The 24126-nt window shown below is 37.5% G+C and overlaps 1 long non-coding RNA gene across 1 annotated transcript in view; it reads right to left on the bottom strand.

The window, feature by feature from the left end:
- Positions 1 to 18989, bottom strand: part of LOC109144493 — a 64053-nt gene extending 45064 nt beyond the window's left edge. Inside the window, exon 1 of the long non-coding RNA XR_002045285.2 lies at positions 18906 to 18989. This is a non-coding gene — a long non-coding RNA (uncharacterized LOC109144493). The remainder of the gene's footprint in view (positions 1 to 18905) is intronic.
- Between the last annotated feature and the right edge of the window lie 5137 nt (positions 18990 to 24126).

Genomic DNA, 24126 nt, shown 5'->3' with positions numbered 1-24126 from the left:
CAAAAATTTCTAAATGTGTTTCTATGGAGACCTGAAAGGAAGAAGACACAATTTATAATCCTGGTAAGTGCAAGTCTTCAGTTTTCAGATCTGCATAAAGGTGCCAGTTTGGATAAGCTCTTTCATTCTTAAATGTTATTTTATTCTTATCTGACATCCAGTTTTTCATATACAGAGGAATTTTATGTTTGATAAATAGTAGACAACAAGAGGATGACACAACCAAAGAGATGTTAGGGAATGTTTTTCAAACAAGTCAGGGACTTAGAAGTGTAGAAAGTGTCTAGGCTGTTCTGACTGCAGAAAATAAAAAGCATTACAATTTAAATTACATCATTCTGTTTTATTCACTCTTTGGGTATGCTGAACATCAATAATTCTTTTTCTTTAACTTTTCCTCCTAAGTCACCCTGAGTTTGTCTTGGGTTTTTTTACAGAGAGTTTTACGAACCCCACCCATAAAAGAGAGATCTGTCAGTAGCATGGCCTCTACCCAGCACTATTGCGCCAAGAGAATATGGGTTATATGCATGTGATCCATCAGCTATGTAAGTGACTATACTCCAGACCTATTTATTCAGAATCTTCCATCAAGATACATCATTCTTTTGAGTACATTTGGGGGGAGAAAATGCAGAGAGAAAGAAAACCAAACAGTAACACTTTCTTTAAACAAAACAGTACCCTAAGGACCTTTGGTTGGACCCTTTAATTTGGTCCATTGCCAACACCTTCGATTTCCTTTATCTCTTGAGCTGATCCACTCAATCAGTCTTATTTGGGACAGAGCTCAACAGGCTATGTGAGGTTTGGTTCAATTCTGCTTGAAGAGTTAACTACAGATTGATTCAGCAATTCTGTACAAAGTATACATTTACCAGCTTACCTGTACCCACACATGGAATATCTCACTGACTAATAGGCTATAACATTTTGTTTTTCTATTTATGGAATACCCTATGGAATAGATGTGAGATTCATAACTCAATGCTCCTGTCATGGTGCAAAAGGAGAATTCCCACTGCAGGGCTGGCTGACTGCATGTCCCAGGCTCTGACTCTCTGCCCTCAGCAGATCTCCAGCTCTGCTCTGAGTAAAACCAGCAGATATCACATAAGTGTTATATTCTGTTAAGTATCGTCCAATAAAAGTATTTCTCTTACTTGTATTGGGCTTGTATATGCTTGGCTTTCGTATTCACAGCCTGTTTTTAGTTCTTGCTTTATTGTTTGATGCAAATAAAACAATCTTTTTAAAAAGTAATAAAAATTATATAAACTTATTTCACAAGGGCAGAGAAAGGGAAAACAATTCCACAAAAGTAATTGTTTTGTCATAAAAATCAGGGTTCTGTCAAATATCTACTGGTATTTATAGTCAAGTCTTTGCACCCAAAATTATGAAATACATTGAATAAAGAAAAGTACAGAGTGAAATTAATAAACTTATTCAAAGAAAATGTTTAGTATACAGAACCTTCATGTCTATAAAAAGATTTACACTTCAACACTAAAGATGATTATTTTATTAAAGAGTTGTACTTTGCCTTCATTGTTTTTGAAGGATATTTGCTTTCCAAGTTCTTAGATTTATAGACGCCATCATCATTCCTGCAGTGTGTGTCTTCTGGTAAGGCTGCGTTAAGCATGCTCTGCTAACGTATATGCCTCACAGGACTCTTCAGTCTAGACTGGAATTCAGCAATTATTCTCTTTTAGGAAGGGATTTAAACTGAGGCCTTTGAGTAAAACCAAACACTTTGAATAATTTTAAATGCTGTGGCATGGAGGTGAACATGCTTGCATTTCAAGAGGGCTGGAGACTGGACATGTGGCTCTGTGCTGCCACAGGGGAGTGTTGCCAGGGAATTACAACCCACAAGACTGCATCAGCTGTACCGCTGCTTGGAACCCCAAAGTGAACTCCATAGTCTACCAAGACACAGTTCTCTTTTTGTTTTCTTTTATGCTCTTAAAATGACTTGCAGATGTGTTGGCAGTCACAACTCTTGCGGAAGGCAGTTGGGATTGCAAGTGCTCATCTCAAAGTGATTAAAGATCAGATTTATGTAAAATGTAAATATTTCATAACCTATCTGTCATCCCATTCTGAAGTGAAAAGAAGTGTAACAGCTGACTAAAAGCTTCGGTTTGATATTTAGAAGAGAATAGCTCCTATAGTTTTATAAGGGTTTTTTTTGTTTTGTTTGAGATCTATTATTTTAACTCTGTCTATTTGATAATCTATATGACTTAATCAGTACACTTGAATTAGTTATGTGACTGTTATGGCAGGTGCAGTTCTTTTGCCACATTAACAAGAGCTCAAAAATGGTTTTGTTTTGGTTGAGGACTGCAGTCAGCCCAATGAGGCAGCACTTCTGCTAATGTGCTCTCATGAGTTTTTCTGTCAAGCCACACAGGAATAGAACTGCTTTTCCTTCTCAGGAGAAAAAAGCTGGCCAGCATCTGTGTGGGTGAAACTAGTCAATGGGTCCCTCTTGCCCACAGGTTGTTTTTCCTTCCTACAGTTCTTTAGCCATAGGAGGAAATGATTGGGTCCCTCCTAGTCAGGTCACATTACAGCTCTGAATATGCTTTCCTGGGAAACCTCTTTTTTTTCCAGGTGTGCTAATAAAACTTGGGTTTAGGCAGGTGTGTTTAGAAACTGGGGCTGTCTATGTACGTTGTCTTTCTTTTTAGATATCTGCTTTACTGGACTTGGAAATTCTACCAGTCAGAGAGGTTTATCCTTGAATAGTCTCATTAGGAGTCACTAAAGAGCGTGTTACTTTGATATGAGGTGAGTACTGCTCTTTATTTTTGTATAACCCTTCAATTTCTAGATCCTAGATTTTAGTATCTAAAGAACTGGGCATTTAAATACAGCATTTACTGTCAAGAATACTTTTTATTACATGAAGTAGCCCTCACATATGGTAAGCTTTCCTGAAATATTTGTCTGGAAAAACTTACTCTTTCTTGTAGGATTTAAAATTGCATTCACATTTGAAGGTTTGACCCTGCCTTCATTTAATCAATTTCTGGTATCTATTAGAAATATCGTTCTCTCAATCATTGTACCATCCATGCTAAAGCAGATTGATTACTTTATTATCGCTTATTTCTTATGTCTCTCTGTAGAATAAGAACTGTTTTCAGGATGAAATATTTCTTTGAATAGCATGTAATAAAAGGAAAACAATAAAATCAGAATTCATAAACTTGGAGAAAGTACATAATTTAATTTAATTTGAACTAATTATCCCTAGAAAAAATTGCACTAATTTTATAGCTTTATCCATGGTTTTTGCTTTTGTTGTGACTAAACATGTGGCTGTGATATAAATTGTCTCTCTTTTAATTTAAAAGAGCATTACACTGTTCTGCAAAGGAGCTAGATAAAGTTAGGGAGAGGACTTTTTTGTCTTAAATGAGTATTTTAAAATACTCAAATGAGTATTTAAAACTTCAGCAAAATATCAGGCAAGCAGGGGGAAAATAATCTTAGACAACACTTTAAAAGGAAAACCTACAAAAGTAATAGTTTATAAGGAAGATAGGTTCAAAGACACCACTGGGTTCCAAGACAAGATTGGGAGTCTTGCATTTACTTCTTGCTCCAAAGGGAACTGTTTGTGTAGTTTAGTTGTTCAGCTTCTGTTTACATTAGCGTGACTGTACTACTTGATCTACCAGTGTAAGAACCTTAAGATAGGCCAAAATAGAATTAACTCTCTTTTAGGCCACTTTTCCTATTAAACATCATGAGAACAGACCTATTATAGCTGAAAATCAGATCTCCCTGCTTTCATTTTTCCATTTCAAGAATAAATGGAATGGAAAATAAGCAGAGATGCGGCTTTGGAAAATCAATTATTTGGATCTCCTCAATAAAAATTTGTTTGATTTTTCACAGAGGAAACCTGTGAGAATATTATAGGTGCCATGTTTATAGTTTCTTCAGTCAGTTTATCATTTACTTTTGGTGGGTTTTTTGCTATGTTTTTGGAGGGTGGGTGTTGTAGAATTTTTAGGCCATGTAGTCAAAGGCAATAATTCCTTAGCATTTCTGAGACTGGTTTTGGAAAAATAAATTTCTTGCTAGAGGGAAAATGAAATAATGGGCAGCAACAGTGTTTAGCTTTTGCTTTATTTGTTGCCAGTTCATTAGTACACTTAAAATATCAGTAGTCTGGGGGTTTTTTTGCTAATCTTTGGTTGGATTTTGGGTACTGGTTTGTAGCTTTTTCCTCTGGACCAGAAAATTCTTCTGTTTCTAGTGCTCTTCTCTTTAATTTTGCTAATAAAAATCCCTGCCTTTTGTAGAAGCCTACAATTTTCTTTCCTCTTACTACAATTTCAATTGCCTAAAACTCAACAATCAATTCTCTTAACATAAATGTACAGGAGATTCAACAGAATACAAGAAACCATATCTTGTTTTTCTTTATATCCCTTATTCCAAACCCAGGAATATCTAACTTTAGGGGAAGGTAAGGTGCAATCCATTGATAAGGAAGTCCTGTGTTCAGCTCTGGGCCCCTGGCATGAGAACCTGGACCTGTTGGAGTGAGTCCAGAGGAGGGCCACAAAGATGACTGGAGAGATGGAGCACCTCTCTGTGAAGACTGAGAGAGCTGGGGTTGTTCAGTTTGGCAAACAGAAGGCTCCAGGGAGACCTTATAGTTCCTTCCAGTACCTAAAGAGGACCTACAAGAGAGCTGGAGAGAGACTTTTTACAAGAGCATGGAGTGACAAGATAATGCTTTAAACTGAAAGAGGGTAAGTTTAGATTAGATAGAGGAAATTATTTACTGTGAGGGTGGTGAGGCACTGGAACTGCCCAGAGATGTTGTAGATGCCTCATCCCTGGAAGTGTTCAAGGTCAGGTTGAATGGGGCCCTGTGCAACCTGATCTAGGCAATGGCATCCCTGCCTGTGGAAGGAGGTGGGGTGTGAACTGGATGATCTTTAAAGTCCTTTCCAACCCAAACCATTCTATGATTTAAAAAATCATATTAAAAGGAGTAGATGGAAGAGAAACAGACCACAGACAATTTTGGCTATGGTCTTGCCTGCTTGAGTATTAAAAGAAGAATTGTAGTGGATATGAAAAGTCTTATGGACTTACATTTTCTCAGCATGAGTTATTTGAAAATAATACAGCTTCCAATAAAAGTGCTACTTTTATATTATAACCTTAATGCCCACCTTCCTTCTGGCTTTTATTGTAACTTTCAAGGAATAAAATGCCAAGCACATTCTTCAGTTAGTAGCAACTGATTCATTGATGAGAAAATTCTTGGCGTTTAAAGCATCTGACAAACATCTTCACCCTATACTGTCTGCTGCTAATACGCTATTATTGGGTGTGTGCATGTGTGTAGGCATCTGTCTATCCAGACATAGATTATAGTGTATACCTTGGCATTTAAAGTTTTATCAGTCCACATGTTTCACATGAAATCCAAGAAATTACATGCCTCAGAAAACTTCATAAAGAAGAGGTATTTGACATAAGACTGTTGTGACTTTTTCAGCACATCCAACAATTGACTACAGCACTTAATTTTCTTCTTAGGTATTAATATTACATTTGATATATTCCACACCATACTGATTCCTTTGACATCAGTAGAAATTATATCTGTTAATCCGGTGAGAGCAAATTTAAACCTATGGTACTTACAGTTAAAGACATAGCTTGGCAACAGAATTTACAACATGATAAGCAAGGAGTAGGTTGTATTATTTATCCCATTTAACCTATTATTTTTCTACTCTACTGAGGCAAATAAGTGCATTTTGTTAGAAAATCACTCTCCTTCAGGTTTATTCTTCTTTAAACTGTATGCATTTTGTTTTTTCCTTTTCTCACTCTTAACTTATACCCTAGGCTCTAGTATTCTAATCTAACATATTCTAAGACAATTTAGGATTTCTAGTAACTATAGAGATTATGTACTACATACACCTAACAATATGAGTACAGTATGGTCAGTTACAGTATGGTCTGTAGGCAGCTGAAGGTAGAGGAATTCAGTCTCTTCATTCAAATGGATTCTGGATCAAGAACTTAACTTTTGAACAAGAAAGAAGATAAGATTACTGGCAAAACTCCTTCAGCAATTTGTCATTAATTTGTAGCTGGAGGTCATAACTTCCTTGCTAGACAGATTGAAAGGACAGTGTTTGAAAGAACAGTTTTACCAGTGGTTGTTTCACTGTGAGATCTGTGACAGGAGTTATTTCCTATTCCAAATGTCTGCAAAGGCTAAGTTTCCCAGGCAATAACTAGGGAACACTGAGTGTTTATAGGGAACTTCTGTGTCTGGTGTCCCTTATGAAAATCAATTATATTCAAGCAAAATCTTTCTTGTCCAAGGGAAAAGAAAAAAAAGGGAGGCTAATTATAGATACATCTACAAGGATTTTAGTATATGTTTGCTTACAAAATGGCTCTTTCCAGTTAAAGAGAGAGAATTGCACAGAGTTTTTAAAATCAAACATGTATGTATATCTCCTGAAAAATTCAGGAAAATCTGGAGAACAGTAGATTCTATTCAGTTTTGATTGACCAAGAACCGTGTGCCCTTGCACAGTTTAAGAAATCCTCTTTTTTAGAGTTTGATTATTAAGGGAAAAAAACCCAAACAACCAAACCAGATTTCCAACTGACTTGCAGGTTTCCTTCTGTTCTACTCATGGCTCCTGCCTCTCTAATTTTTTTAAAAAATCGGAGGATTAAACTCAGAGTTTTTTGATTTGATTTTCTTTTTTTGTTTGTTTGGGTTTCTTTGTATTTTGATTGGAATTCAGGTTTTTGTTCACATCCTTGCAAATTAAAACGTGATAGTTATCATTACTAGCTAAATGTGACAACAAGATTTTAGGTCATTTTTTTTAGACCCTTTTTGATGACCTGATTATCCAATGAGACCATTCCACTATGGTTTTCCTAAAAGCCTAGCAAGAGGTGCGCACGAGAGATAAAAGCTTTGACTGCTGTAGTGAGGCTCTGGTGAATATCTTGTTACAAGAATAGCTACTGAAACACTTGTTCTAGTTTTTACACATGCATCTCACTTCTCCAGCTTATCCCATAAATGGTCCAGCTGTCCCTGCCTCAGTCCCCTGACAACCTGAAAGTTTAAATGAACACAGACGATGCATGTGGAACAGAGACCACAGATTGTGCATTCTTAAAAAGTCACAAGAAAACTGAAAGAGGTGTTCTCCTAAGCACAGTTTCTCGTGACACACAGCTGGCAACTCTGAGGTAGCATATGCCTCATGCAACAGTGAATGTCTCTATTTATGGATGTACAGAACAGGACAACTCGAACACAGAAAAGGCAGTTCACAGAAGTATTGTCACTGTGCCGATAGTCCCTCTAAGAGGAAGGACTACACAATCCACATGAAGTTCAGGAGCCTCTTCAAGTTAGTGAGTAATTAAGGGAAAAGTTAACAAGCCTCAGGGAAATTGACCATTTCAATTATGACCATGCAAACTGCAAAAGACCCTGAAAAATAGTAATATTTTAATGTAAAGGATACAGAACTTGGGATAAATTTGGGAAGCTTTTTCAGTCACACAGAAAATGATGTGTATGAGGTTTGAAAATTACATTGAAAGACCATGTTAAAAAAAATTATGGTGACAGAGGGGAACCGTGGACAGAGGGAACAACAAAGCAACCAGATATCTTTCTGGAGATGTCTTTCAGGAAACAAGCTTTTGAATATCATAAAATGAATGTTATTAAACTAAATTAAGTTATCAACAGTGTTTCTTTCGAGTGTTTTTTCCTGTTTTTCCTTTCACGCCGGATTAAGAATTGGGACAAAAGGAAGATGTATGGGTAAGAAAGACACACAATGAATAAATATTCTTTCTGTGAACTCTGCCAAATACCATGAATTGTGACATATAGAGTCATCACAGAACTAAACAATTTCCTGCCACTTTTGCACAGGCTGGATTGTTGATTCTTGAAAAAAAAAACTATTACAAATAAGCAGCAATGTGATGAGGAATGTAGAGATCACTTACATCAGCAAGTTCTAGGTGCTATGTGCTTTACCCAGGTCAAATTTTGTACTGTGAGGAAACTTATTCAGGCAAATCTCCACTTACCAATATGGATTTAGAATTAGACAAAATAAAACAAAAGAAAAATAGGAGTTCATTTGAACTGATTCTTTCCTTAAATTTTTTTTTTTCCTTTCTAGCTCTTCCAGGTACATTGTCACCTTTTGCTTAAAGAAGTTGTTACTCTGATCTAAACCACCTATTTCACATACTTGTATGTAGATACAAGCTATAGAAACAGAGAGGACTTAATAAAAATAAAAGGAAAAAGAAGGTCAGTTCTATTTTGCGACCAGATTTTAGCACATAGCAAATTTAAAAGATCCAATGATGAATTTCCTTCTCAACTGACATTGATGGTGAGGGATTTCATTCTGCATAAGAAATGAGGAATTGCTCACTTCTTCCTTGCTTACTTACGGTTACACAGAATTTCCTGAAATATAAATATTGAAATATCTCAATTCATAACTAAGGGCCTGTGATTGCCTGTAACTTCCAAGAAGATATGTGTCATGGGAGACCACCATTCCTTTTTACACGGATGAAGGCCAGCAGTAGTCTTGCCTTTTAAAATGTTCTGGAACACTTCACACTTGTATCAGCTGACATTAATCCTCTGTTTGTACAAGAAATATCACAACCATGTGGGAAACATTCACTGGCCCAAGCAGCAAAGAATTTGAAAATACCATACCCAGTGTGTCAGTGATTTATGTTAGTGGGAGGAAACACAGGCATTAAATCAAGATGTATTTATGCAAACTTCATTTTACTGTATATTTGGCCTTGTTATGAAGTTATTTATAGGTATAATTTACTTAACTAGTGCTTCTGTGTCTGGCTCCTGTTTCAAGAATTCATCAAAAATTCATCATGTGGTCTGTTCAATAATATATACTTTAAAATGGAAAGCAACAAACTATAAATGACAGAGGAGGGAAAGAAAACACATGCTGCTAGATATTCATTTTTAATGGATATGAATCACAGAAGTGAGTGCAGGTAAAATAAATGGGAACACTGGTTTGCAAGATAGCAAACAGAAAGAATTTAAAGATGTTTGTCTTTCATAATTTCTGAATATCTCCATTACCAAAATTTAATGGAGGGAGGTGCTTTTACTACACTCATCAGGAAGCTTAGATTCAGATCATTCTGTCATGCTGCAAATTGTACTGCATTGCACAGGTCCCTGCTTGGTATAAAGGGCCCTGATATCTGAGTTCATAAAAACTCATGGGGAGGATTGGACCCTTGAAAGTCATTGCTTCTGAACTGTTACCTTTGCTTTGCTGCAGAGGTTCAGTCCTGCATTTCCAGCCTGGTCCTAGGCAACATCACAGAGATGGTGAAGGGATTTGGATACACTGTTTATTGCTGATCTTTGTATACCCTCACTACCTGAAAGAAAAATCTTCCCTGAAACCAGCACAAATGCTGCTGTGAGCAGTGAATAGGGTGCGTTCTCAGACTTGTAGTTTTTGGGTATGTATCTAGCAAGTATTGAGTAAGAGGAGACAGCACTGGGTGAATAGGGAAATGGGATTTGGAAAAAACCTTCTTGCATAACCTTTGATTCATCCTTACAATAAAACTGTGTTCATGTCATTGTTAGTGACAAGAAGATGTGTGTAATCCTTGTGGGATTTATCTGCTGGGGAGTCTTAATCACTTCTCCCTGCAGGCTAGTGAAGGGCTCATGTCAGCAGTCAGAGTGCAGACAGCGATGCTCAAACAAAAACTTCTTAAAGTCTTCCTGGCAAGAGTTCTTATTTTGATTTCAGTTACTGTCAAAAGCACTGCAAAGTCCCCAGGCATTTCTTGAAGTAATGAAGTGGAAGATTTCTCCCAGAGGAAGATGGACAAAGTTAGAGAGACCCATATTGCCTTGCATTAGCAGTGCCAGTCTCAGGAGAGCCCTATGCAGTGCTTTCCAACCAGCGTCTGAAACTGCAGCCAGTAATTGCATGTCAGAGAGCCTTATAAAATGGTGAGATGGACAGAAAGGCTCTTTGTGAAGGTAACCAGCATTTTTACGCTTGGAAGAAATTTGGTTTTTCTAGTTTATGGATCCGTGATCAAAAGATTTGCAGACCCCATACATAAACATTTCTCAAAACATTCGAGTTCAGTTGTGATGTAGAATTGAGAACCACATTTCCTGTAAAGTATTTGTCTAAGCTATTCCAGAAGCTTAAAAATGAGCTGAGATTTCTCTTGCTGAAATCCAGGTGTGGTTGTCCTCCTTGCTGTTAAATACCAACATAGAGATGTGAGCCCCGTGGTCCAAAGGAGTTCTAAGATAACGTGAGCCTGGACCTCTGTCTGCTTTGGTTTCCTTCTCACCGGCAGAGTCCAAGTCAGTATTTCTGCTCTTTTAAAGCCATTTCTTATATTTATTCCTAATAGAAGAACTTATCACCCTTCTCTCTTTTACCTCTTCTCTCAAATTTTTCTGAGGTGGGCACAGGCTCTAGGGAGCTGTGAAACCTCCCTTTGGTCAATCAGACAAATAGGTCTGATAATTTTAACAACATTTCTGAGTCATAAATTAGGTAAATGTACATGCTTTTCCATGGACAATTTTGAGTTTAGCATGGTCTGTTGACACAAAATGTTGGGATTTACTGAATTACAGAATGGAAATAACTAGAACAGAAATAATCAGAACTGCAATGAGAAATGTCATCCTGTTGGGGCTCAGCACAAAACTTCAGTATGGCTTTTTCTACAGAGTCCTTCATATGCAGTTGCATAAGTGAACTTGTTTAACTTGTTTATAGAACTGGACTACAGAAAGTAAGGAGTTAATAGTAGAATCAAATATTTGAAGTTTTTAAGTGATAAAGAGGAGAAATTATATACTTTAGATAGTAAAATATACCTAAGTGACATACTCTTGATGGAAAGGTAGTCCTCAAAGAGTTGTTTCTCCCCAGAATTATACAGTGAGCTATTAGACTGAATTCAGGAAAACTTGTAAATATAGTGCTAAACAAGACTTCTTACCAGGAGTTTAAGAAACCTTTAATATTAGGCTCAGAAGTGTGGGGGGTTTTGCCATCTGTAGTATTTCTAGGATGTCTGTTTTGTTTTCAATCTCTTCCTGGATCTTCTCTCGAAGTGCTGGGGAAGTATTTGTAGCAGTTTCAAAGTTCAGATAAAGAAGGGTTTTTTCCTCATGGGAAAAGTCATCCTTTCTGTTATGGAGACGAAAATGTACATCAGGGTCCCTAACACTTTGATACTTTATATTACTCCTTCCCCATGCCCCTTATCAGGGTGGATTTTGTTAAGTAGCAACAGTAATGAAGAAGAGTCCATCAGATTCTTAATTTGGCTCCCACATGAATCGGTCATTTTCCCGTCTAAAACCAATGAATATTTGTCTTCCCTGGACGCCTGAAAATCACAGTCCTTGTGATTGTAATCATTATTGCTATCTTATCCTATTGTTACCTTATTGTTGTTGCCATCTTAAATGCTCTTTTTCATTGATGTTTTATTTGTAGTGGTTACCCACAATGTAAGATTTGCAATTAAACAATATCAAATGACTCAGTGCCTTCAGAAGAAAACATAGCTGATAGCATGCTTCTGATTTGTGTGATAAGTATTTTTATTAGAATTAGATTGCAGATTCCTCCTTTCCCTCATTCTCTTTAACCAATCAGAATAATTATGGGTGAATACAAGACAAAATATTTCTTTATCTTCCCTTGTAAGATAATTGTTCATAATGGTAAAAAAAGATTATTTGCATGTTTGCATAATGAAATGCAAATGAAGGCAGACTGAGTGCAAAGGGAGAGCAATGACAGCAGTGCACAGGGCTCCACATGAACATCAGGGTGGCTGGTGGACTCGCTAGGCTGCGTCAGAAAGCCATGAAATATCAGTATACCAATGCAAGAGCTGAACTCCCGTTCTGCTACAGCTATGTTTACATTTTAAGAGGCATTTATTAGGGTATAAAAACAAAAATGCCCACAGATTAGCTCTCCACAATTCATTGTAGGGGGCACAAAAATCCCTTTGTTTGGCTCTGTGTATTTAATCAGAATAATTAATGGGCCTGACAATTTAATTCTGTGTCATCATATTCTTATAAGAACCTCTACAATTCCTCATTTATCAAATTCTGCAGGAGAAGCAGAAATGTTGCAAAAATAGGCACAAAAGAAAACTTGACCTCCACTGGGTGCTGAGGCACCTGAAATTTCAAGAAAAAAAAGATGTAATACAAAAGTATGAAAAGTAGGCTGTTCCATCTTTAAGTTAAAGATTTTGTGCTGCACATGTGAAAGATTAGGAAGTAGATTGGACTCTTCCTGTGGTTCAGATTATTGGTGAGCAAAAATCATGAAGAATAACAGGAGTTGGGGGATGTAATTGGATGATGTGGCTAGTATCAGCCCCTAGGAAAGGTATATCTCTTTGAAGCCACCATTGCCCTTCCTAAGGACACTTTTCCAGTTAAGAGAGACCAAACATTGACCAAACACAGTCTAGAGACTCTCCCTAACCATCATACAGATCCAGTTTTCCAAAGTACCCTCAAATAATTACAGTTACTGTTATAATTCTATAAAAGTGACTTAAGCACTTTGAAGGTTAATGGTTAGTGAAAGACATTGGGACATGAAGTCTAACAAGGACATCATAATAATGATCATTTATTATATTGGGGTTTAAAAAAGCTGCTTTATACTCTACCTGACTACCCATAAGCAGAAATGCTGCACCACATTTGGTACAAGAGTTGCTCTTACCATATGGCACCCTGATGCTATGCATTTCCTTTGTAGGCACAGTATTAATATTCAAGTCCAAAAATTTATGAATTGTCTATAATTAATTTTAATTCTTACCAAAGTTATCTATAGTATTCAGTTGTCTTCCAAGGGATCAGGCATTAGGCATGCAGAGTTCACAACAGAGATCTGGTCTGCTGTTATTTCCAACCTCATCAGGAGATGGAAAGTCATAGAATCATAGAATATCCTGAGTTAGAAGAAACCCATGAGGATCATAAAGTCCAACTCTTAGCCCTGCACAGGACACCCCAAAAATCACACCATGTGTCTGAGAGCATTGTGGAAACACTTCTTGAACTCTGTCAGGCTTGGGGCTGTGACCACTTCCCTGGGGAGCCTGTTCCAGTGCCCCACTGCCTTCTGGATAAAGAACCTTTTCCTAATATCTAACCTAAATTTCCCCTGACACAGCTTCAGGCCATTCCCAAGTCCACTTATTTCTGCTCAGATCTGGTGTCTCTGCCAGTTGTTAGCAGTGACTCTCAAGTCAAGTGGCAGATCCTCCAGCATTTCAGATTTGAGAAATATGTCATAAATTTCTGGCAGCATTGTTTGTTTGGAGTAAAGGCCCTGTGAGACCCTGGGGCAACCTATTGTGTCTCACTACTGTTTGCAAGTGTTGGGTTTTTGGGGGCTTTTATGGTGGATTTTTTGTTTGTTTATTAGTTTAGTTCTGTTTCCAAAGAATCATAACACTAGTTTCCTGCTTCTAGAACATTAAATCATACCAAAGAGTCTTTGTCTTGACTTTTATATCTTTTTATTCACTTTTTTCCTTACTAATCAGGAGTGCAAATATTTTAACAGATGAGAGGTTCTTACTGCAGATTTCTTTTAGCCAAAAGCAATAAATGCTATTTTGCAATTAAATCATGCTAAATACAGATCATACTTTGACTCTGCATTCTTTCTATTTAAGATTTCTATTCTTCTGTCATTTTCGTTCTCTGCCAGAACATTGCCTACACATTATAGAGGGTGTGCTTATCCAAGCTATGCGCTGACATTTTAGGACCCAGTTTATCCATTTGGTGAATGCTAATGCATACCTGGACTTCACCCAGGGGGGAACTAAACAGCTCCTATTCTGAAGAAGCCTGACAAAGAAGTTACTCCTTCTTAGGTTCCATCCCTCTCTATTTTATGTCAGTACCAGAACTCTCAGGTTTCTATGGACTCCAGTGATTTCATGCTTCTCTCCTCTCCACAGAGCCTTATTTCACTGCACAAATTGTTTAGTCTTGTAGAGACAGTGCTCAAACTGATATATTCCTGCACTAGGCCTGTACATGTAGCTTTGCTGCAGAAAGATTTACTACTGCACTTTGAGGACACATCTACCAAGGCAGGTACAGTCTGGTTTCTAGGAACCAGCACATCATGCTGGATCAAATTTCAAAAGCTGAAAAGTGTGAAGTCTAGGACAAAAGCTTTTATTCAGAGTCAGGTGTAAATAACTTCCAGATTCTGAGACATCTTTGAGATGATAATCCCTAAGCATCTGGCTCTCCTTTTCCTTCCTCAGAGTAAGTACAGGACACCTGCTCCATCAGTGGCCGTCACAAATGTCAGAGCACTAAGCACACTTGCCTCCCCCTGGGTTTGGCTGCCTGGGCTTAACATGCACAGAGGTAATGATGCCCATGTCAAGCCTTGAACACTTTAGAATGCTCTGCCAAGATGCCTTGTGAGAGCTTTTTCTCCTTGTTTTAACCCCCCAGCCCACTTTGTTCAGGGACTGCTTTTGAGCTATGGTGCAGCCTTCTCTGTGGATGTTCTTTTATCTCCCTTGCTCTGATCCTCTTTTGGGGTTTAACTCCAGCTGGCAACTCAAAACCATGCAGCTTCTTGCTGTCTTCCCCTCCAATGGGATGGGGAAGAGAATCAGAAGGGTAAAAGTAAGAACTTGTGGGTTGAAATAAAGACCATTTAACGGGCAAAGCAAAGCAAGGAATTACTTCACTGCTTCCCATGGAGGGGCAGGTGTTCTGCCAGACCAGACTAGCAGGTCTCACATAATAGCTACTTGGGAAGACAAATTCTGTCAACAAACCTTCCCCTTATCTTATTCTTCCCCCAGCTTTATTTGAGGAGCATGACACCATATGGCATGGAATATTCCTTTGGTCACTTGGAGTCAGCTGTCCTGGTTGTTTCCTAATAACTGCTATGAAGAAAATTAACTACACCCCAGCCAAAACCAGCACAACACCATGATTCACTGATAACTTTCTGGCTTGTCCTCAGACCTCCCTATATGCTACATGCTACAGGAAAGAGGGTAGCATATGGGAATCTACATCATTTATATATAGAAGCAGACTGTCTGAAAGTCATACAGGTGCTATTAACGAATAGCATGAAAAGGTAGGTGGGTAAGATGGCATCATCTGCCTTCTCCATGAGAAATCCAACAGCAGATTTGTAACTCCAGACTGGTTCTATAGTGGTCGGGGATCCAGGCGTCATTCTGGCACTGCTCCTGCCCTGGAGGATGAAACTGTGGGGTGTGGTGTGAGCTCACACTATAGCACAGATACCAGTTTCTCACCAGGACCTCTAATGCAGACATTTTTTTAATCTTGAAGCTCATTCTTTCTTGCTAAACATCCGATGTCAAGGAGGTTGGTACTAGATGATCTGGAAGGTCCCTTCCAACCCACATATTCTATGATTCCATGACCAGCTTCAGTGACTAGTATCCAAACGGGAAGAGACTAACTCTTACTACAGGTTTAAGACCTAGGGAGAGGATTATGGGGGAAAACTCTGAGATTTTTAAAAGCAATTTTTTACTGCCTACACTCTAAAAATGTGTAGCTTCTAATTGTCATTTCTTATGCATAAGGAAAGTTGTTACTTCCTCACTTCTCACATATGCACACTCACACACTCTGCCACCCTGCTCCAATTCTTCAGGGAAATCTACAGTTAAAGTTGTGCCTGTGAGGAGCTGGACTAGGATGAAAAAGGAGAAATGTATTGTGTAGAGGTGCCTATCACAGACTTCTTTAAAAATCTAATATTTAGGAATATCATCAATTTAGCTGTTTGCAGGAGGGGGTTGTCTCTTTTAGCTAAGAAAATAAAAAAGTTACCAGCATTAAATTTAGTTGGCGTGCTGTGCCATCTATCACAAGTCTATTCATCCCACAGCATAAATCCCACTCCCAAATCATTTTTGTCCTTCCTGGACTGGGTAGATATGATGAAATGCTTTCTGCCATCATGAGAACCAGTTAGTCCTTTCATAGCAGGACCTGTACATTCTAAAATGGAACATTTCTAGGAAAATGCTACAGCCTGCTATGGTTTGGAAGAATTACTGTGTACTCTTTTTTTTGTGATGCCTGCTAGTTAGAGGACAATGGCTTAGAGAATGAGGATTGCAAAAATATGTTGTGGGAATAGTTGGAACCAAAAAAAGCACAATCAGTGAAGTAAGGAGCTAACATCACAGCTGATTGTATCAAGAGCTGATGATAGACCTCAGTTCATCATATATTGCAGAAGTTCTGTAATTACACTGAAACAGTTGAGCAGGAGTAGCATTGAGCTAGGTCAGAAAATACTATTTCTTGTTCTCCTTGCACATATGTTAAATTTAATTCAAAACATTAAAACATTTTTTTTAAAGACTAGCAAAGAATTTGGAGAAGCCTCATAATGGTTTTAACTAGTTAACTATGAAGACACATTTAATCAAAGCGCTGTCTCAGGTAGACATGAACTGCAGCCAGCAGGAGGACACAATGTGTTCAGTTTCCATGGAAATTTACTCAAAGGAAAAGGAAAGGTAAGCACTTCTTCTATAGATAAGGTAGTAAAATATTCTTTAAAATATTGTAAAGTCAACTAGTCTGCTATAAAAAAAAAATGGAATGCAACAGAAATTTTGAAATTCCATACCTGTAAAAATAAACAGTATGAATTTCTAGAGGCAAAAGAAGCAAGGGAAGAGTACAAAACTGTACCTGTTAATGAGTTTGCTTAGTAACAGGTGCAGTCTGCTGAGTGAACCAAAGCTGTCTTTACCAAAGTCCTATTTTTAGAAAGATCACTGCATTCTGCAAGCTCATCTATGACTTCATTGGTTAAATCAAAACATGATCTGGCCTGAAAAGAGTCAAAAATGATGATGATTTTTAGGAGTACATCTGCCAATATAAATGAGGGGCTTATGCTGTATTTTACTGATCATAATTTTATACTGGTGATATTTGGGTTTGTTTAAAAAAGTCAGGAGTCAGTCTGAGAGTGAAAACAAGTGATCTTTAGTAAAGGACACAATCGCTGCTTGACTATATAAACAAAAGGGGGGTTTTATCATTTTATTCTAATCAGAGATATATGTATTTTTTGTACACTTAATATAATATATGTTTATTGATTTGTTTTGAAGGTCTATTCAGGCTTTTTTGTTGCCTATCTGCAGTCTGAAATACCCTAAGGGAATTAGAATTAAGTCTTTTGCAAACAAGGTCTGCATCAGCTCAGCTATTGGTCAGCATCATTCAGAAACATAAATACCTTCTTGGTAAATTAAACAGCGTCAATCCAAATGCAAATGCTAAATTCCATAAGGACAAGTTGTAACAGGTGATTAATAAAACTCAGTTTAATTTCAGTGAATCACAGTCCTTCTGAAGTCACCTCTGCTGCCTGATGGCTGTACATTAAATTGCACATCTAATAGAAATCTGCCAGTGCCAGCATTGACATATTTTAAAGGTAAATTCTTGTGAATATCTTGTTGAATAAAGGCCTTATCATGAAATTTTGATAGTTTGCACAAGTCTTGTTTCATGAAGCAAACAGGTAATTCCTGGTGACCTTAAGTCCATGGTACAAGCAGTATTGGTATAAGCCTTCCTTCACTACTTCTTTTCATTACTGAATCAAAGCAATCATTTATGCTCTATTTTCATTTCAACCCACTTATTTCCAACAAGGCTCACATGTGATAAACATCATAATTTCAGCTCTAAATGTTAACTCCTACTACTTTGTTGGCTGGAGGTTTGTTTGCCTCTCATTTTCTATCATATGAGTCCTTCATATGGGGCAAAGCTAACATAAATCCATAGTAAATAATTAGATATATAATATTCTTGCAGAGATTTTGCCATTTAGGTTAGCTACACTGGAAGTATACAAGGTCCTGAGATTTATGTAGTAATAATCTTTTGCTTTTAGGGTTTGATCCAGATTCCACCGAAGTTAATGCACATTTTGTCACACCCAGAGCAGTTGACTTAAGCCTTTAGGGGTGAACTTATTAAAATAAAAATAAAAATAATAATAAAAAATTAAAGGATCATCTTGCTTTTGTATTAAAGTAGTATCATATTAAGGAGATAATTAGGCTTGATGAAACTTTATGGGTTTGGCAGTCAAATGCAAGAACAATTTCAGAATAAAAATTCTATTTAAAAGACACACAAGATCATTGTTAGTCAAAGTAAAACAGTGCTAGGTCGAAGGAAAGGGTTGAGAGTTTGGCTGACTTCACTGGTTTTTTACCTTTTGGAAGGCACTGGAACTTGCACTAAAACAGGTCTCTCTCTACCTGAAAAATACTTTCATACAAACTTTTATAGTCATACTTTGCGACTGGACCTTTTCTTTTAGTCATACAGCAATTACAATATTAAGTAGATAAAAATAATGAATATCACATTGTTAGCATGTGTACCACATAGCAGATGTGTGAATTTGTGAAAGCATGGAGCATCCCTCATGCTAAAAAAGCATTTTATTTCATATTTTCCCCAATGCTGAAATAAACTGCTGTGCAATTGTATGGCATTTGGCAAGCAAGAAGCAAAATCCCTACAATGCTGAGGATATCTTATGTTGCTACTATTTTTGATCATCCAGAATGTGTGTGTCATATTTATTCCTGAAATATTTCCTCTGAAGAACTAAACTGCTATTTTAATTACCTAATGCAAATTCCCCCCCAATCAAAAACATAAACAAACTAACCTCTCAGAAGCCGATAATGAGAACAAATCAATAATAGCATTGTAAAACAGTACTAGCTTCGGGAGACAGCTGCACAAGTAAATAGGTCCATTTGTTTTGAAATCCTTCCTGAACATCATGACTCATCTTCTGGTTCTATTTTGGGCTCTGTCGTATGTGTGTGTGGCTGAGGTCACACAAGCCAGTAATCCAAGCAACTGAAGCAGTGAGAGTTGTCAAAAAGAATAGTTTATTATGTGGATTTGCTGTATAGAAATGTCTTTTTGTACTCTACCTGTTCATAAAAGGATATAAGCAATAGTCTACCTTGTCTGCAATGACTTAAATCTTCTTATGCAGAATTGGAATGAGCTTCAAATTCCTTCTCTAGGTAACATCAAATCTAGCCCTATATTTCCAGGGAAATCAGGTAAAACCAGTTAAGAGGTTTTTTGATTTTATCTGGAAAGCAGCTTGGGAGGGGTCAGAGAAATAATATATATTTAAAGTAGAAATAGATTTCTAGGTTTAGATAGTAGCTTTTGCTGTAATAATGCCCTCAGGAAACTAAAATGGTCACTTTTTACCCATTCATCCTCTAATTAGGAAAAGTCAATACATATGCACTTGATGAAAAGCATAATCATGAGTGTTTTTTAGCTTGGGTGTCAAATTTGAGGGCTGCAAAGAGTGCAGAAAAATGTTCACTGGCTGGGGCATCTGCACGGGGATGTCAGGCTGGGGCTTGTTCAGGGCACATGATGAGTCATCTGTGGCTGGCAGAGAGTGCTGCTCAGCAAGGGTGAGCAAAGCCCCCTGGCCAGACTCTTACCCGCCTGCAGGGAGCAGATGTGCAGGGAAAGGAGGGAGAGGAGACATCCACCATTCACATAGAAAATGCTGTGCTTTGTCCAGTTTTTAAGATTTTCATTTGCCCTTTTGAGAGCTGGGAATACTGGTGTACTCTAATACAAACCTCTGTATGAAATGATGGTAGCTCTTAAAGTCAGTGAGAGGAATAAACCTCCACTAGTTTCAACAGAGTACTGTCACTGTGCACTCATCACTTCAAAATAATCCTTGGTTTTAGATTTGACAATTTTGGAATTCCAGGAACAGTATTGTGTTACAAACAGACACAAAGAAAAATAAAGCCTGTGAACCATACTATGCAGTAAAAATTCTGGGCAGTTTATGTCTGCCTCAGATCCTAAGTTTCAAAGAAAACTTGGTTGGCAGTTTGGTTTGGGGATTTTGTTGCTGCTACCACTGCTGATTACCTATTTAATTTTTGACTTCTTATTTTATTATTTTTTCTCCAAAGAATTCCAAAGCCTGTCACAGTATGGAGACCTACTAAATTTTCTAGCTTAATTGGGATGGGAGTGGGTGTTTTTTAAAACACTAAGACTTCAAGATCCATTAGGAAGCTTCTTTGGACTCATCGCTAAACTTAATTATTTTCACCAGTGTCCTGGGAATAATGTCCAATGGGAAGAAAGTCATCTTATGGCTACAAACATCAGGCCCAGCACTCCATCTGCTTTCTGACCTGTTAGTTTCTCAGCACTTCTTCCAGTGATGCCTTTTCCTGGTCTTAAAATCAAGAGTCAAACACAGTTAGAAGAGAAAAAGGGGTTTTACCTCTGTATTTATTTTAAGGATCCTTAGGTGCACCACGCCCAGGTGGAATACACCCCAATGCACACCACAATGCGCACCCACAATAGATCTGGTATAACATTATAGGTCTTACTAATTAGCATATCTATCAAAGATTCCCCAATGAGAAGCTTGAATGAGCCCCTCTCCCCCAGGAACCTTCCCCTGAATGGTTCTATCTTAGTTCACAGAATGTGTTCTGGAGAGGACCTTGGGGTCTGGGGCACACTATCCTCTACCTACAAAGCTTTTATATGTTTCGTCTCCTGCCTGAACAAACAAGTCCAAGAATGTAGGCAAAAAGCACTAAGAATACAGAAGTTGTAAAAACATATAACAGGGGTATAAATGAAAAGGCAAAAAATCATCATGGCATCATCAGGACTTGCTGTAATGGACATCCTGATACTACCACAGCAAAGCTTTGAAAAAACAGAAATGATTGGCAACCAACAGTAAAATAACCAGTATAAGCTTTATGAAGAGTTCAGAACACAATGGCATCTGGACACCTCAGAGTCAGCAGATAATGTAGACAAAAAGGTATTTATCAAACAATAGCATAAAGTTCCTTATGTTTCTTTTTCTCTTATTACATGTAACCAGTACACTTTATGGTGGATGGCTTTAAAACCCTGCAAGAGTTTTTCAGACAAACTAATAAAGCAAGTGAAGAAACAGTGGTTATATTTTTCTATTCAACTGTCCAGAAAAGAGGTCTTTCCATTTCTTGAAGGAAAGGTGATATTTGCAGTAGATTTATGCTCCACATAATCTCCCATCTCTGCCACATACAAGTGAATGTCTTCCAAATTCTGTGTAATTTGTCTCATATACAACAGTTACAAGAGACTCCAGTACCTAGAATAGTTCTGGAAATAAAGTTATCAAGGAGTCTAAACAGACAGCAAAACCTAGTAAATTCTAATTAGAACAACACATGTTGTTATTAAACTAGAGGTGCTAAACATACTCATGTTCATTCATCTGGAGGAAAGTGATCTCAGCAGCATAGCCAGCAGCATTCTAAGAAGGGAAATGTATGAAGTATCCAAATGATTATTAAGTTGTCTTCATTTTGTGGGTGTAGTACAGACATTAAATGCTGATGGAACAAGCACATTTGTCTTACATTAAGTCAGCCAGGTAACCCCTTTCACCTGTTGGAGCTCATTGTCTAGTTTCTCTCTGATATCAATATAGACTCTGGGAAGAAGGGGTAACTTGCTCTGATTCTCTGAGACGTAGTCTTCACAGCAAAATGACTGGCTGGGATCAGTATATCCTGCTTTAAAATAAAAAATTAGAGAGAGTATACTTCTTCCAAGGTACAAAACAATTATAAAAATTATTTTGCCTAAATTCCATGTTTACCAGGCCCAAGCTGTACAGACTGACTTGTTTGTGGCACAGATGTAAAAAGCTCTAATAAGGCAAGCCAGTAGGAGCTTTTGGTTTGGCATTTGGTGAGGTTTATTTTAATCCAGACCATGGTGCTTGCCTACCTCACGGCAAAGCTCTGGCATTTTAATTAATGCAAATCATAGTCGAGTTGCAACAGATGACAATATGCAATGGAAGCATAAAGTGCTGTTGTTGGTCGTTGCCCTCTACTATGGAAATTTGGAAGCTGCAGTACAAAGAAATCTGCTGAATTCTACAAGAAAGTGAAAAAGTAGAGATTTTTTGCAGAAATATTGGATGTCAGTTAATAGAGTCATTTTTCTCTCAAAGGAGAATAGATTTTTCTTCTGTAAAGATTTCTTTTATTTCCTCACAGTGTTCAGAACTATAAATTGTATGCAAGGGACTTGGTTGGAATTTACAAATGACTATATCCTTTTATTGTGTTTTATGCACTTGTCAAACTAGAATGGCTAGTGTAACTGAAGTAATACAGTAGTCATTTTCTAAACAGGGAAATCTAATGTCTGATGAGAACTTATTACAGGATAGAGCATTCATATTATTTCCTGCTCTTTTCTGGTTTAGTATCTCCCTTAAAACACAAAGTTCATTGACATTCTCCCGGTCACGCTTAAGGTTATTAATTACATGATCATTACTGCCTACCTTCAACTCACTTTTGGGGAATTTCCAGTCTCAGACAATTCCAGTATTTGAAAAGTCCTTCAACAATTTTAAAGTTTTGCAAAAATATATAATACTTGCTTCTTCAGCACTATCCAAAGCTCTGGGTGCTATTGAGTCACGCTGTCACGCCACTCTTGCCCCACATGAGGAGCTGCAGGGGTAACCCCCAACAGCACATCTGTACCTTTGTTCCATGTCACTGATGGCAAGTGAAGTTTCCAAGTTTGCCATGGGCCTCCACACCACTCTTATCCTTTGATGTGTGACTTTTATTCCAATACACTTAAAGCTATTTCTTGAGATGGATTTGTGCTAAAAATAAGGACCATTGAACCCAAATGTGCCAGAACTCTATAGGTTTGATTTGCAGGGAACATGCCTTTCTGCACTGTCAACTTTGTGATTTTAAGATGAAGTCTCCTGACATTTGCTATTTAAGTAAATGACCTGTCTCTTGAAGGTTGGTGATTGTAAGACTGTCTACTTTCATTTAGGTGAAATCTCTAGGCCTCTAACTGCATGGCAAAGTTTGAAAAGTTATTCTGAGTTCGCTTTACATTTTTGGAAACAAAGACAGAAGCCTTCAAACTAAAAAGTAAGTTAGGCTTCAGGACTATTTCGGTTTTTTCTTAATGAGTTTGCTTTTTTTCTGGTGGAATTTAGGGCTCTTTTGAGGCTCTGGATTTCTTATTTTCTTTTTGGATTGTGGCACGTTTTCTAAACACAGAACATTTGTGCTTGGCAAAAGAGCACATTACCTCTACTGTCATTTTTGTCATTGTGGTCAGTGAAACAGTGGCAACTGCTGAAAATTTCTTTGAAGGTCTCTTAGATCACTATTTCTTATTAAATCAGGCTGTAAATTATAAGAGTTAGCATAAAAGATGGATTAACCAGCTGACCCAGGGATCCCTTTGTGAAAATCAATGACATTAGATTTTTCAGAAACTGAATGAAATGAAAATGCATTAGGTTTGTCAGATTAGCTCTTTGGTCTTGGCCAAAATACCCTATCTATAACAATGTATAAGTATAAAAAACTAGTAAAAAGTGGATGTCTGACAAAATAAAAAACAGTAAGGTGTTGGAAGGGAAGGAAAGGAAAACTGAGAAAATCCAAGTAGTTTTCTTCAGGAGTATCAATTTCAGAGAGCTGATTAACACTGAGAAGTCAGAACTCTTGTTGCTGACACAAGGCAAAGACAGGCTGCCATGTTGCAATAAAATAATCTTCTGCTGCAAGGAAAACAGTTCTTTAGCTGGAGATGTTTTATTACTTCACAGAAATAAAGCAGTGGGAAGTGCAAAATACCACACTATATAAACCCTCTCCAGCTATAGTAACTTTTGACAGACTTCCTGTAATAGTTTTCTACAACTTCCCTCATCCTAATCCCTAAACTTTGAATGCCACAAGTAGGTGAGGGATGCCTCCTGGATGGAGCAAGGGGCAGAAAGAACTCCAACCTGCTCTAAAGAGGTCAAA

Source organism: Corvus cornix, chromosome 2 (genome assembly GCF_000738735.6).
Source record: "Corvus cornix cornix isolate S_Up_H32 chromosome 2, ASM73873v5, whole genome shotgun sequence".
Classification (NCBI taxonomy): domain Eukaryota; kingdom Metazoa; phylum Chordata; class Aves; order Passeriformes; family Corvidae; genus Corvus; species Corvus cornix.
Note: the sequence above shows the minus strand (reverse complement) of the source record. Positions and strands in the feature narration are given on the sequence as shown.